We start from the raw sequence: 12,792 nt of genomic DNA, 5'->3' as shown, positions 1-12,792 counted from the left end.
GACACCATGATGAGCGACTTCCATCTATTACTACCCTCTGTGTCCGACCATGGAGCCAATTTTCCAGGCAGTGGATTTTGGTGGACCCAAGGCCACAACTGGCCATTTTCGCCAAGAGGTGATCATGCGATACCAGATCAAAGGCTTTTCTGAAGTCAAGATATATGACAACAATCTCTTCTCCCTTGTCCAGGTGATAGGTTACCTGGTCATAGAAGGAAATGAGATTGGTCAAACAAGACCTACCCGCAACAAACCCGTGCTGTCTTTCCCTTAGGATGTTGGCGTCGGCCAGTCCATTAAGGATGGCCTCTTTAATAAACTTTTCTAAGATCTTCCCCAGGATAGAAGTCAGGCTGATGGGCCTGTAGTTAGCCAGATCCACTTTCCTCCTTTCCTTGAAGATCGGCACCACATTGGCCTTCTTCCAGTCTTCGGGCACTACACCAGAGCGCCAGGAGTTTTCAAAGATCCGTACCAGGGGCTGGGCTATGATGCTCGCCAGCTCCTTGTGTACCCTGGGGTGCAGATTGTCAGGGCCGGCTGACTTGAAGGTATCCAGCTTCTCAAGGTGTTCCTTCACGAGGTCAGCATTAATGGAGGGCAGGGGATCTCCCTCACCCGGACTTCCCTGTCCTGTACCGGGCATGGCCATCCCATGGGACTGATGAAAGGTCGCAAAGTACCCATTTAATAGGTTGACTTTTTCCTGGGCGTTAGTTGTCAGTTGTCCCATCTGGCTTGGCAGGGGTCCAATGTTGCCCTTGCTTTTCCTCTGGCTCCCCACATATCTGAAAAAGGACTTTTTGTTGTCCTTGATACTTGAAGCTAGTTGGAGTCCAGTTGCAGCCTTGACTTTCCTGGTTTTCTCCCTGCAGAACTGGACCAGTGCAGAATAATCCTCCTTGGAGGTGAATCCCATCCTCCATCCTTGTAGGCCTCTCTTTTTAGCCTCAGGAGGTCTGCTAGGTCCCTGGAGAGCCAGGGGGACTTCTGTGCCCTCTTGCTGCCTTTCCTCCGAGATGGAATAGACTTAGCTTGTGCATTGAGGATCGCTCCCTTGAGGAGCAACCACTCTTCTTGAACTCCCCTCCCCCTGGGGTCATGGTCCCTTAGGGCCTCACCGACAAGCCTCCTGAGCTTGTCAAAGTTGGCTTTCCTGAAGTCAAGGACTTACATGTTGCTGACTGACTTCCCAGCTTTACAGCAGATGGTGAAGTTGATCAGCTCATGGTCGCTGTCACCCAGCTTCCCATCGATCACTAGGTCACTGATTAGGTCATCCCCAGTAGCCAGTACCAGGTTGAGCAGCGCTTTGCCTCTCATTGGCCCATAGACTTCTTGAGTCAGGTAGAGGTCATCCACACACGACAGGAAGCTTTGGACCACTCGGATTTTGCTGAGTGATCTTCCCATGAGATGTCCGGGTATTTGAAGTCACCCTGGACAACCATGGTCCTAGAGCATGTGGCCTCAGCCAGTTTCTGGGCGAACTCCTGGTCAAGCTCAGGGCTTTGGGTGGGAGGTCTGTAGTAGACTCCCACCGTTGTGTCCCCTGTACTGTGTTCCCCACAGATTTTAACCCAGAGGGTCTCCAGTCGTCCACCCTGGTCGCCAATAGCAGTAAGAGTTCATCCTGGCATTTCATCATGTTTCCTTGCTGAAAAAGCTGATCTATTACTCTTTGAAAAGGTTCTGCATGCATTTTATGCATGCCAGGTCAGCTCTTTGGGGTAAAGGGCATGGTCTGCTCCTCACTTCACACTTTTTTCTGTTTGGCCTTGAAGAGACTATGCCCGGGCAAAAGTGTTAGGTTGAACAGTGCCTCCATACCCTTCCATTTGCACTGGGATATTATAGAGGGGCTGGCTTTGTATATCTTCCACCCCACTCTAATCTGCCCCCACGGGTTCTCCCTGATTTTAAAATTATGATATAGGGTCAATTATTTTGTTGAGTAATAAGAATGCAAAACCAGGCGCTACACTTTCTAAATACAGGGTATCAAAAAAGTAATATCCTTGAACCACAATACGCATCTTCCTGTCTGTAAAGTATCTTTTTCTTGCATTGAATTACTAAAATAGCAGTAGATGAGATACAATACTGACCATATATCTAGAAGCATGCGGAATCAGCCAGAAATGAAATGTATTTCCTAATATGTAAAAACAGATTACTTCTCAGTTTTCTTTTTCCACATAACAGCATATAAAATTATTTTTAATTTACAACTATCTTTGCTCACTGTTCAGAGGTAATACTTGTATTTCAGGAGTGTCATTGGTGTGTTTGAATATTTTGAGGTTATTTTGATTACTTACACTTTAACACCATAGAACTAAGAGACAGTCAGTGTTGGGAGGAAGCTGACAGAAACTGTAAAAGCATAAAAAAAGGCAGTTTCTAAAAGCAGTTTCCCAAATGAGTTACTCTCTGGCTCCACCAATATTATAGGAATGGCATGAAATGGATAAGCAAAAATGCAATTACTGCTGTTATATATCCTAAGGGCAAGTCTTTTATTATTATTATTTGCTCATATATTTATACCTTTGTTTTCCACATTACAACTTCTCATCTCCGGGGAGCCGGAGGAAAAGCAAGGACCCCTGCTAAACCAGATGGGGCAACTGACAACTGATGCCCAGGAAAAAGCCAACCTATTAAATAGGTACTTTGCGTCAGTCTTTCATCAGTCACACGGGATGCCCATGCCTGCTATGGAACAGGGAAATCTGAGTGAGGGGGATCCCCTACCCTCCATCAATGCTGACCTCGTGAAGGAACACCTTGAGAAGCTGGATACCTTCAAGTCAGCCGGCCCTGACAACCTGCACCCCAGGGTACTCAAGGAGCTGGTGAGCGTCATAGCCCAGCCCCTGGCACAGATCTTTGAAAACTCCTGGCGCTCTGGTGTAGTGCCCGAAGACTGGAAGAAGGCCAATGTGGTGCCAATCTTCAAGAAAGGGAGAAGAGTGGATCTGGCTAACTACAGGCCCATTAGCCTGACTTCTATCCTGGGGAAGATCTTAGAAAAGTTTATTAAGGAGGCCATCCTTGAGGGACTGGCCCAGGCTAACATCCTAAGGGACAGCCAGCATGGGTTTGTTGCGGGTAGGTCTTGTTTGACCAATCTCATTTCCTTCTATGACCAGGTAACCTATCACCTGGACAAGGGAGAAGAGATTGATGTCATATATCTTGACTTCAAAAAAGCTTTTGATCTGGTATCGCATGATCACCTCTTGGCCAAACTGCCCAGTTGTGGCCTTGGCTCCACTACGATCCGCTGGCTGGGAAATTGGCTTCGTGGTCGGACCCAGAGGGTTGTGATTGATGGCAGTCACTCATCATGGTGCCCTGTGACCAGTGGGGTCCCTCAAGGCTCTGTCCTGGGACCCATACTGTTCAACATCTTCATTAACAATGTGGACATTGGAGTCAGGAGTGGACTGGCCAAGTTCGCCGATGACACCAAACTTTGGGGCAAAGCATCCACGCCAGAAGATAGGCGGGTGATCCAGGCTGACCTGGACAAGCTCAGCAAATGGGCAGACGAGAACCTCATGGTGTTTAACACCGAAAAATGCAAGGTTCTCCACCTTGGGAGGAAAAACCTGCAGCACCCTTATAGGCTCGGCAGTGCTACGTTGGTTAGCACTACAGAAGAAAAAGACTTGGGGGTCATCATTGACCACAAGATGAACATGAGCCTGCAATGCGATGCTGAGGCTAGTAAAGCGACCAAAATGCTGGCGTGCATCCATAGATGCTTCTCGAGCAAATCCTGGGACGTCGTTCTCCCCTTGTACTCGGCCTTGGTGAGGCCGCAGCTGGAGTACTGCGTCCAGTTTTGGGCTCCACAATTCAAAAAGGATGTGGAGAAGCTTGAGAGAGTCCAGAGGAGATCCACGCGCCTGATCAGAGGTCAGGAAAACAGATCTTACGATGACAGGCTGAGAGCCATGGGACTCTTTAGCCTGGAAAAGCGCAGGCTCAGGGGTGATCTGATGGCCACCTATAAGTTTCTCAGGGGTGACCACCAGGATCTGGGGGAACATTTGTTCACCAGAGTGCCCCGAGGGATGACGAGGTCGAACGGTCACAAACTCCTGCAAGACCGTTTCAGGCTGGACATAAGGAAGAATTTCTTTACTGTCCGAGCCCCCAAGGTCTGGAACAGTCTGCCAGCGGAGGTGGTTCAAGCACCTACATTGAACACCTTCAAGAGTAAATTGGATGCTTATCTTGCTGGGATCCTATGACCCCAGCTGACTTCCTGCCCTTTGGGCAGCGGGCTGGACTCGATGATCTCCCGAGGTCCCTTCCAGCCCTAATGTCTATGAAATCTATGAAATCTGCTGTGGCAGATTTTCTTTTATTTGGTGTCTTCAGGTTTTGTATCTTGATGGCTGCTCTATCAGACTGTCTTCTAACTTATCCTTTTTCCTTCCTTCCTTGCCATTTGGAGATCAAACTGATGAGACTCGCTTGCATCCTCTTTGGGAGAAATGTTCCTAGCGAAGAGACCACCGAACAAAGCCCTAGCAAAGAGGATTCACCATCCTCTTGGTGGCAAAGCAAAAGTGATTGACTTTTTCTGAGGGGCAGATTTGAGTGCAAAGAGTTTGGTTTGCAGGGGGAAAGCATACAAGGGATGAGGACTGGAGGTTGGAAGAATTTTGTTGTTAACTTGAGGTCAGCTGAAGGCCAGATTGCTCCAAACCCATTTTTGCTTCCGGTTGTTCAAAGGAGATTTGTTGCTGTGCAGGCTCTTAAAAGAACCAGTTATATTTTCAAAATGCTCCTCAGTCATTTCAAATGTGGTCACTTCTGGATGACTAAGTAGAGCTGGTTGAGATTAAGAATTTTTTTGTTCCCTGTAGAAAATTATTATGCAAAAGGGAAAAAATGATTTGTTTAAAAAAGAAAAATTAACCAAAATGATACAAGAATACCTGCATTTTTACAGTTTGAGCTTTACAAGTAGATGTTCTCTATGACAGTGTTCTTTTTAATCATATCTCCAAATTTCTGTCAACAAAACACTGATAAAGCATTCATCATTAATCTGATCACTGAGCCCTTAAAATCTGATTCTGAAGGTTTTTTAATTGTGTCAATGTTGCAGTTATGCTCCTTGAACTTTGCAGACAACTTCCAAAACAGTTTAATTAAAACTGTTCCACAGATTTTTTCAATGTTTCTGTGGTGTGTGCGGGTAGAGGAACTTATTTGATATTTTTAAATAGCTTGAGTTATTAATGCTCAACCCATGTCTTTACTAAAGGTTTAACAAAATAAAATGATTTGTCAACTGACTGGCATAAGTAATAACTGTAATCCTGTTATTACCCGTATGATCTGGGGACAACAGGGCAGACCCTACAATGAGAGACTGCAGGACCTGAACCTGTTCAGCCTTCACAAGAGAAGGCTGAGGGGGGACCCGGTGTCCATCTATAAACTCACTAGGGGGGACCAGAAGGGTTTGGGAGAGACCTTGTTTCCCCTAGCGCCTCCTGGCATGACAAGGAATAACGGCCACAAGTTGTTGGAGAGGAGGTTTAGATTAGACGTCCGCAAGAACTACTTCACGGTCAGGGCGGCTTGGATCTGGAACCAACTTCCGAGGGAAGTGGTGCTGGCTCCTACCCTGGGGGTCTTTAAGAGGAGGCTTGATGCCTACCTGGCTGGAGTCATTTGAGTCCAGTTTTTTCTCCAGCCCAGGTGGGGGGTCAGGCTTGAAGATCTACAAGGTCCCTCCTGACCCGACTTCTATGATTCTACATTTCCCCCTCTGGATATGAGGAGACTCTCAGAAGTTTGAAATTGAGAGATTACAGGTCTTTGCTTGGTGTTCATGTCTGAATTTAATTTTCAGAATGCATTGTCTAGCATAGAGTGATTCAGACCTTTAAAATAAATGTTCCTGAAGGTTATTATATTAATATTCATGCTATAATGTGCAAAATGCACATGGTGTGGTACATATGTGCGTATGTAATTCATAAACCAAGTCAAATACCTTCAGGTAAAAGGGAGTGAAGGTGGCACATCTCGACCAGTGCATTTTAAACAGCTTCAGTATGCCTTTACTCCTATTAGTAGCTTTAACATCCAAGAACCGAACACAGGAGAACAAGTAACATGGAAAGAGCTTCGAATATGAACAGAAGAAAAATAATTCTCCAGATCCCTGGATAGAAAGGGATGTTATTATTTCCCTTTGCTTCAGTCACTTCTATAGCCTGCATAATAGTTTAATTAAGATATGGGAACACTATTTGCACAAATTATTTTTAATAATTTTGTTAAACAGGGCTCTAACATGAACCACCAAGAAGTTCCCCCAAACATATCATTAATATGTGCAGTTGTGTAAGCTGTGTTTCGCACACTTGCTAACCAGTTGTGAAGGTGTGCAGAACAGGCTTGATGTGGGGTTTATAATATAACGCAGTCATGAGGTGCATGAGAAGAAAGAAAATGAAACAAAAGAACCTGTAAACATTGCGTTTTCTATATTCCCCGCCCCCATCCTTTCCTTCCTCCTTCCCCTCCCTACAAGTTTCTTAGGTATGTTGTACTAGCAATTCCATCCAGACAAGAGCAATGGTATTCAGCATACGAATCATGGACTGGGCAAAGCCAGAGCTACTGCATCCCCACGTTAAAGGATGCAACTTCTGCCATGCTTTTAGAACAGTTGCTATAGAGGCTGTAAAACAGCAAGAGCAGTGAGCACCCATGAGTAACAAATACATTTGTAGAATTGAAGATTGATTTGTGAACAGCTAGTTCATTTTACAAGGGTCTAAATTCTTAATTAATATTATTTGTCTTGAGTAACCGACCAGATCTGATGGTTTCTACTATTCTTCCATTATGGTCTTGTGATGCAATCATGCATTTATTTCTTGAGTAGTCTGACGAGCCCTTGGTTTTAAGTCAAATGTTCCTAGCTATTTTTGCATGCCGAATACAAGACGTGGTAGAGCACAAGGTGTCATTCCCATTGTGTGGCTCAGAGAAAGGAATTGCTATTGATATCACACACTCTCATCAGAGATGTGTCGAAGTGAGAAGTATTTGATCTGGGTTTTGATTTGCCTGTGTCAGTGTTTAGGCTAAATGTCTGAATCCCTCAAACAACTTGGGTTTGCATTTGAGTCTTCAATCTTGGGTTCCTATCCATTGGATTCACTATTTCTGATGATAGATATCATTTGATAGTGTAAAATGCTGCTAGTACCTTAAACAAAAAATCAACCCATTTTGGTTTTATATAAGCCTGCTTCTACAGCTAGAGAGGAAGGTTTAGAAATTCCATAATTATTCTCTGATTTCATAGACCCCTGAGCCCTTGTCTTCTCTGACAATTTACCATCACCTCGGTTTAGAATTGGGGTTTTCATTGCTTCCCGTCTTCCTTTATCTCCTTGAATCTTAAAGGGAGCATGAATGTAAAAGTCTGATTTCCTATCTTTAATACTGTTGGTTGTGTAAGAATGAATGAGGATCAGGTTTATGAATGTGTTGAAATCTAATTAACTAGATTTCATAAGTATTATAGAGAGTACTGTGATATAATTTAATGAAGATAACATCTGGGTTGTTTTTGCTCCTGGGAGTGTTAGCTTGCTAGTTTGACTGCTAGGTTCTTTTCAGGTCAAATTTATCCATGGATTGTATTTCTCAAAACTTGGTATTATTAACAAATCAAACGTTTATTAATTTTACCAGGAACCACATTTAAAATCAAGAGCTTGCTAATTAAGTTTCGGCACAATAAGTATTCTAGAGTGGCAATGAACATAAAATATACTCATAAATGACTGTTATAAACAATATTCGGGTTAGGCTGTTGGAACAATACAAACTACTAAGTATTTTTGCTTTTTGTTTTGTTTTAACTATTTTCAAGCAGTTATCCATTCTGTAGTACTTCTAACATATTCATCATCCTTCCAGTAACTTTTAAACAACCCAGGAGGCATTTGTTCTAAGGTATATTTTAGGAATATGGCCTCTGTACTGCACAGTTCAAATACAGAAAAGAACTAGTTTTAAAATATCAAAAACAAGTGCTTATGGTCTTATTTTGGTTGTCCTAGGCCAATATGTCTAGCTTTACAAAGGAGAAACATGCACATAGCACTCTGGGGAATGTCGGGGGGGGAGGTGGGGGAGATGAACAATAATGTTTATTTGTACATGCACTGAAAAGTGTAGACCCAAGAAGATAATTTTTATTTAAAAAAGAAATCCAGAAATGTGGCCTCTGAAATGAAACCCACTGCTTCTCAGTCTTACACCCCGAGGGAGGGGAATAACTGTCCATGTTGTTGGACCAAGTGTCAAGTCGCACTTCTTGTTCCATAATTTCTTTAGTGGGTTCAGCTACTAGAGGGGCCTCACAAAATGACTTCAGTTTTATATACCCAGAGTGTCAAAGGGCCACCATAGATTTCTGTTGGCTATATGCCAACAGCTGTTTCATTAAGTTTCTCTCTGTCCATGAATATCCAGGAGGTGATGGTGGTATAAAACAAAACTCTTACCCCGCTTTCATTAGTCCAAGGGGTTTTGTTTCATGTCTGAGCTGTGGCTGATGCCTGTGTGAGGCAGTAGCTGCTGTGGCTGGAGCAGAGTGTGGAGCCTGGCTCCTCTTCCCCAATGGGTGGCACAGTTGGAGCACAGCCCATAGTGGGATGCATGTAGGCTGGAGGCTGTGGGATTGGGGCTCCACACCCTCCTCCCAGGGCCTCCTCAGCCCAGTGGGTAGGACCCGGCATGGCAGGGTGGGGTGGAGAAGCTTGGTGCCACAGCCAGGAGCCCCATACTGCCACTGTGAGTGCTCCTCTCTCGCCTGATACCGGCGGGGGGCACAACTCCACATGATCTCCCCTGCTGCTGCTGGGTGGGCAGGGGGCACCTCGTTATGGTAGCATGAGGCTCTGTGTATTGACGCTGAGCCACCCCAATCTGCTCTGCCATGCCAAGTCCCACCCACTGGGCCATGGAAGCCATGGGGGGAAGGCAGCAGGGTGGGAAGCCCTGAGCCTGCAGTGGCCAGCCTGCATCTACCCCCACCCTGTGCACAAATTTGTGGGGCATGTGTCTCCCCTGCTCTCCCCCCCACAGGGGAGTCAGCCCCCAGCTACCCATCGAAAAAGCTGACCATGGCTCCGTTCCACTGCTCACCCAGGCCCTGTGGCCACACATTCCCACCCTGGGCCCCAAGCCACACATACCACTGCATCTGGCCAGCAGCCCCAGCTTGGCCCAACTCCCTCCCTCACTATGGGGGCCTCATTTCCCCGCTCCCTCCCCCCCGACTTACCTGCATGGAGCTGTGGGAGCTGCTTTCCATGGTGCCTGGCTGCCATGTGCATGTGTGTGCAAGCACATACACTTGGTGTGCCCTGCCTGATAAATGTATAAGTTGCACTTCTCACAAGAAAATCAACTAAGGTTTCTCACTAAAACTGCTGTTAAACACTTAAGGAAGAATCTTTAAGACTACAGATGGATAAAGCATCCCATGCAGCAAGCATCCCATGCAGCTATCTTAAAGGAACCTCAAAAAGTTTCATATGCAGAGTGGCTGACTGGGTCAGACTGGGTCTTTTCAATTTATGCGAATTATTAGCAGGGATCCAGGATTGCCTTCCTCCCCCTACCTCCAGCCCCTGTTGTTTCCTGTGTTTTTTTCCTCTTTTAAAGGAAAAAATACATGTTTTTCTCCTTAAAATGAAAAAATATGCTCTTTACTGTGTTTTTCCATGGTGAACAGAAAACCCGGATCCCTGCTAATAATTTATGTCCGTTCTTTGGTCACATCTCATACCTTTTATTTCACATCTTCCAGAGCTTGTAATAGGATGTGAGATGTTAAATCAGAGAAACCATTTTTCTATAAATATTTGTCTAGTTTCTCCAATTTAACGACTCTCATCCTATTACATATTATATATTTTTGTATCTATATGTCAGATTTCTGAGGGAGACAAATGTACAACTCCTAATTGGAGATAAAAGATATGCTGAAAGAACAGAACAGATTATCTGCATTTGATTCATATGTGGATATGTTTGATTCATACAACTGACAAATGTAAAGTTTACAATTTAAAATGAATAAATGTGAATTTGCCTTCATTTGGCCATCTCAGTTATCAGATTTAAACTTGCAACTTCCAATCCATATGATTCTCCTAATTTGTTCCAAGTATAGAGTGAGCCACTATGCATATGAAACTTTTTGAGGTTCCTTTAAGTTAGTTGCAAGGGATGCTTTATAGGGCTGTGTGAAGCGTTGGTCACCAATTGGATTCAGAGGATATTCAGCCTGATTTGGCAGCCAAATCTCTGCACCTGAATTAAATTGGGAGACCCATCAAAAGGTCTGAATTGAATCCGAAGCCTCTGAATCAATTTGGAAAAGATTCGGAGAGATCCACAGAGTCAGCTCAGCTGGGGAGAGGCAGGCACAGCTGGGTGGCTGGAGGTTCTCCCATGGCTCCTCCAGCTGTGCTTGCCTCTCCCTGGGTGGCAGTAGCCATGGGGAAAGCCCCCATTGTTGTCCCACCTGGCTCCACGTGCCATCTGGCCCTGGCCTCCTGGCACTTAAAAATAAAAATTAAAAAAAGAATCAAGCCCCATACTCACCAGCTACCACAGTGGGGATCAGGGCCTCTGGGAGCTCATGGCACAGTCCCCCTGCATATCACGGGGCAGTGGGGAGCAGTGGGGATTGCCCCCCCCACCTGGGACCTGCGTAGCAACTGTCCCATGGCACAGGTACAGCATGGCTTAGCAGGGCACTGTGCACTCTCTGGGAGCTGGAGCTACTCAGGCTGAGTGCTGCTGGGCTTCAGCTGACTGCTGGAGTGACCCCAGCTTTCAGATAGTGCACAGCAGCCTGCTGAGCCATGCTGCACCTGCGCCATGGGCCAGCTGCCATGTGGGTGCCAGGCAGGGGGGGCAATTTCCACTGCCTTGCGCTGTGTGTGGGGGGGCTCTGCCAGGAGCACTCAAAGGCCCTGATCCCCACTGCTGCAGCCGGTGAGTGCAGGGCTTTTTTTTTTAAAATGTGTCAGGCCAGATAGGGCAGCCATGGGAGCTTTTCCCATGGTTCCCCCATCTAGGGAGAGGCAGGCACAGCTGGAGGAGCCATGGGAGAACCTGCAGCTGCCTGACTGTGCCTACCTCTCCCCAGCCAATCCAAATCAGTGCTGAATCTCCGATTCTGATTTGGCCAAATTGAATGGGGACAGCGATTCAAATCACCAAACGGAATTGCTGTCCCCTGAATCAGCTGAATGTGAATCCAAATCGAATACTTCCCTATTCGCACAGGCCTAATGTTTTATCCATCTGTAGTTTGAAAGATTTGTGTTTAGGAGTTTAACAGTAGTTTTCTTTTCTTTTTTTGTGGGAAGTGCAACTTATAACTTTATCTGCGACTCCTTGCATAATATGAATTACGTTCTTGTAGATTTTAGCTTTTGAGTGGAGTTCAGAATTAGGTGGGGGCCTGTTCTTAGGTGAGTAAAGGTAGATACCTTCTGATTTTTTTTTTTGAAGGTCAGGTGTGTTAGCCTAAATCTCTCCAGTGGTAAGTGGATATTTTTGTATTGATGTTTCTGAATTTCTACATGTGCACAGTGTTCATTTCCATTCTGTTCTACGTGACTGAGAGAGGATCTTGCATTTCAAGGAAATATGCTCTTTGTTCATCCTGTTAAAAGTTCTAGAGAGATGAACAGTGACATCACAGACAAGTGAAATCAACACCAATGTTGCGTTATTTAGGTCTGTATTAACTCATCAAGATTTGGACATATTGCCTGCAACTAAAAGTAATTATGAATCCTGTTTGTCCATAATTGCCAAGCATAGTTCAGTGCTAATCACACTGCACCAAAATTAGCCTTACTACCTGAACGCATGAGGCTCATGCCCATTGAGACAGCATCCAGCACTCCTACCAGTGCTTCTTAAAATCTAATTTTCTCATTGTTATTCACCAATGCTCACAGTTATCCATTCATGAATTTGCATAGTGTATGAATTCTCAAGTCTCAGTGTGATATTCATTGTTAGATTAACACCTGCTCTTCCTCTCTTTGGGGAAATCACAGAAATTTTATCTCTTGTGACTTGAAGTTGAATACATTTTCCTCTGAAATCTGCACATCAAAAGAAAGAAAGAGGTCCTTTTTATATCTTGTCAACAGATGCATTTTAAAACAATTTCTGGAACCTGTTTATTCTTTCAGGTGTTTATTCTCCAACTATTTGCATGGCAAAGGGGCAAAAACCTATGCAAAAGGATCTGATTGATCTTAGGGGTATTGCAGCCTTGTAGTACTCCATAGAAGTGTTTACACACTTTCATTTGTTACCACAGCACAGATAAGCCCCTTCCAGTTAGAGATGAGCCACTGTCTAGTGACACTAAAGATGAGGCACAGTGGTATTGAATGTATAAGTAGGAATGAGTTACTGGCAGTGGCTACTCTGCAGCAGCCCCTTTAGGAATATCACTCCGCACCTTCTATAGGCTCATTATGCCAGTGTGAATCCTGCTCTTCTTGAAGACTGCCTGCTTTTTTTTTTTCTAGTCAAGATAAAATAAAGTGCTGCTAATGTATTGAATTGAATCTGCTGACCCTGGCCGTGGTTAGGAAACTAAAGGCTGGTGCAAGTCAGTAGACCCCCAGTGAAATACCAGTAATATGGTGATCACTGTGATGGTGTTTTAGGATAACCGACAGTGGC

Source organism: Crocodylus siamensis, chromosome 11 (genome assembly GCF_052110815.1).
Source record: "Crocodylus siamensis isolate JL-2025a chromosome 11, ASM5211081v1, whole genome shotgun sequence".
In the NCBI taxonomy this organism is placed as follows: Eukaryota; Metazoa; Chordata; order Crocodylia; family Crocodylidae; genus Crocodylus; species Crocodylus siamensis.
The sequence above is the reverse complement of the archived record's forward strand: the minus strand, read 5'-3'. Positions refer to the sequence as shown.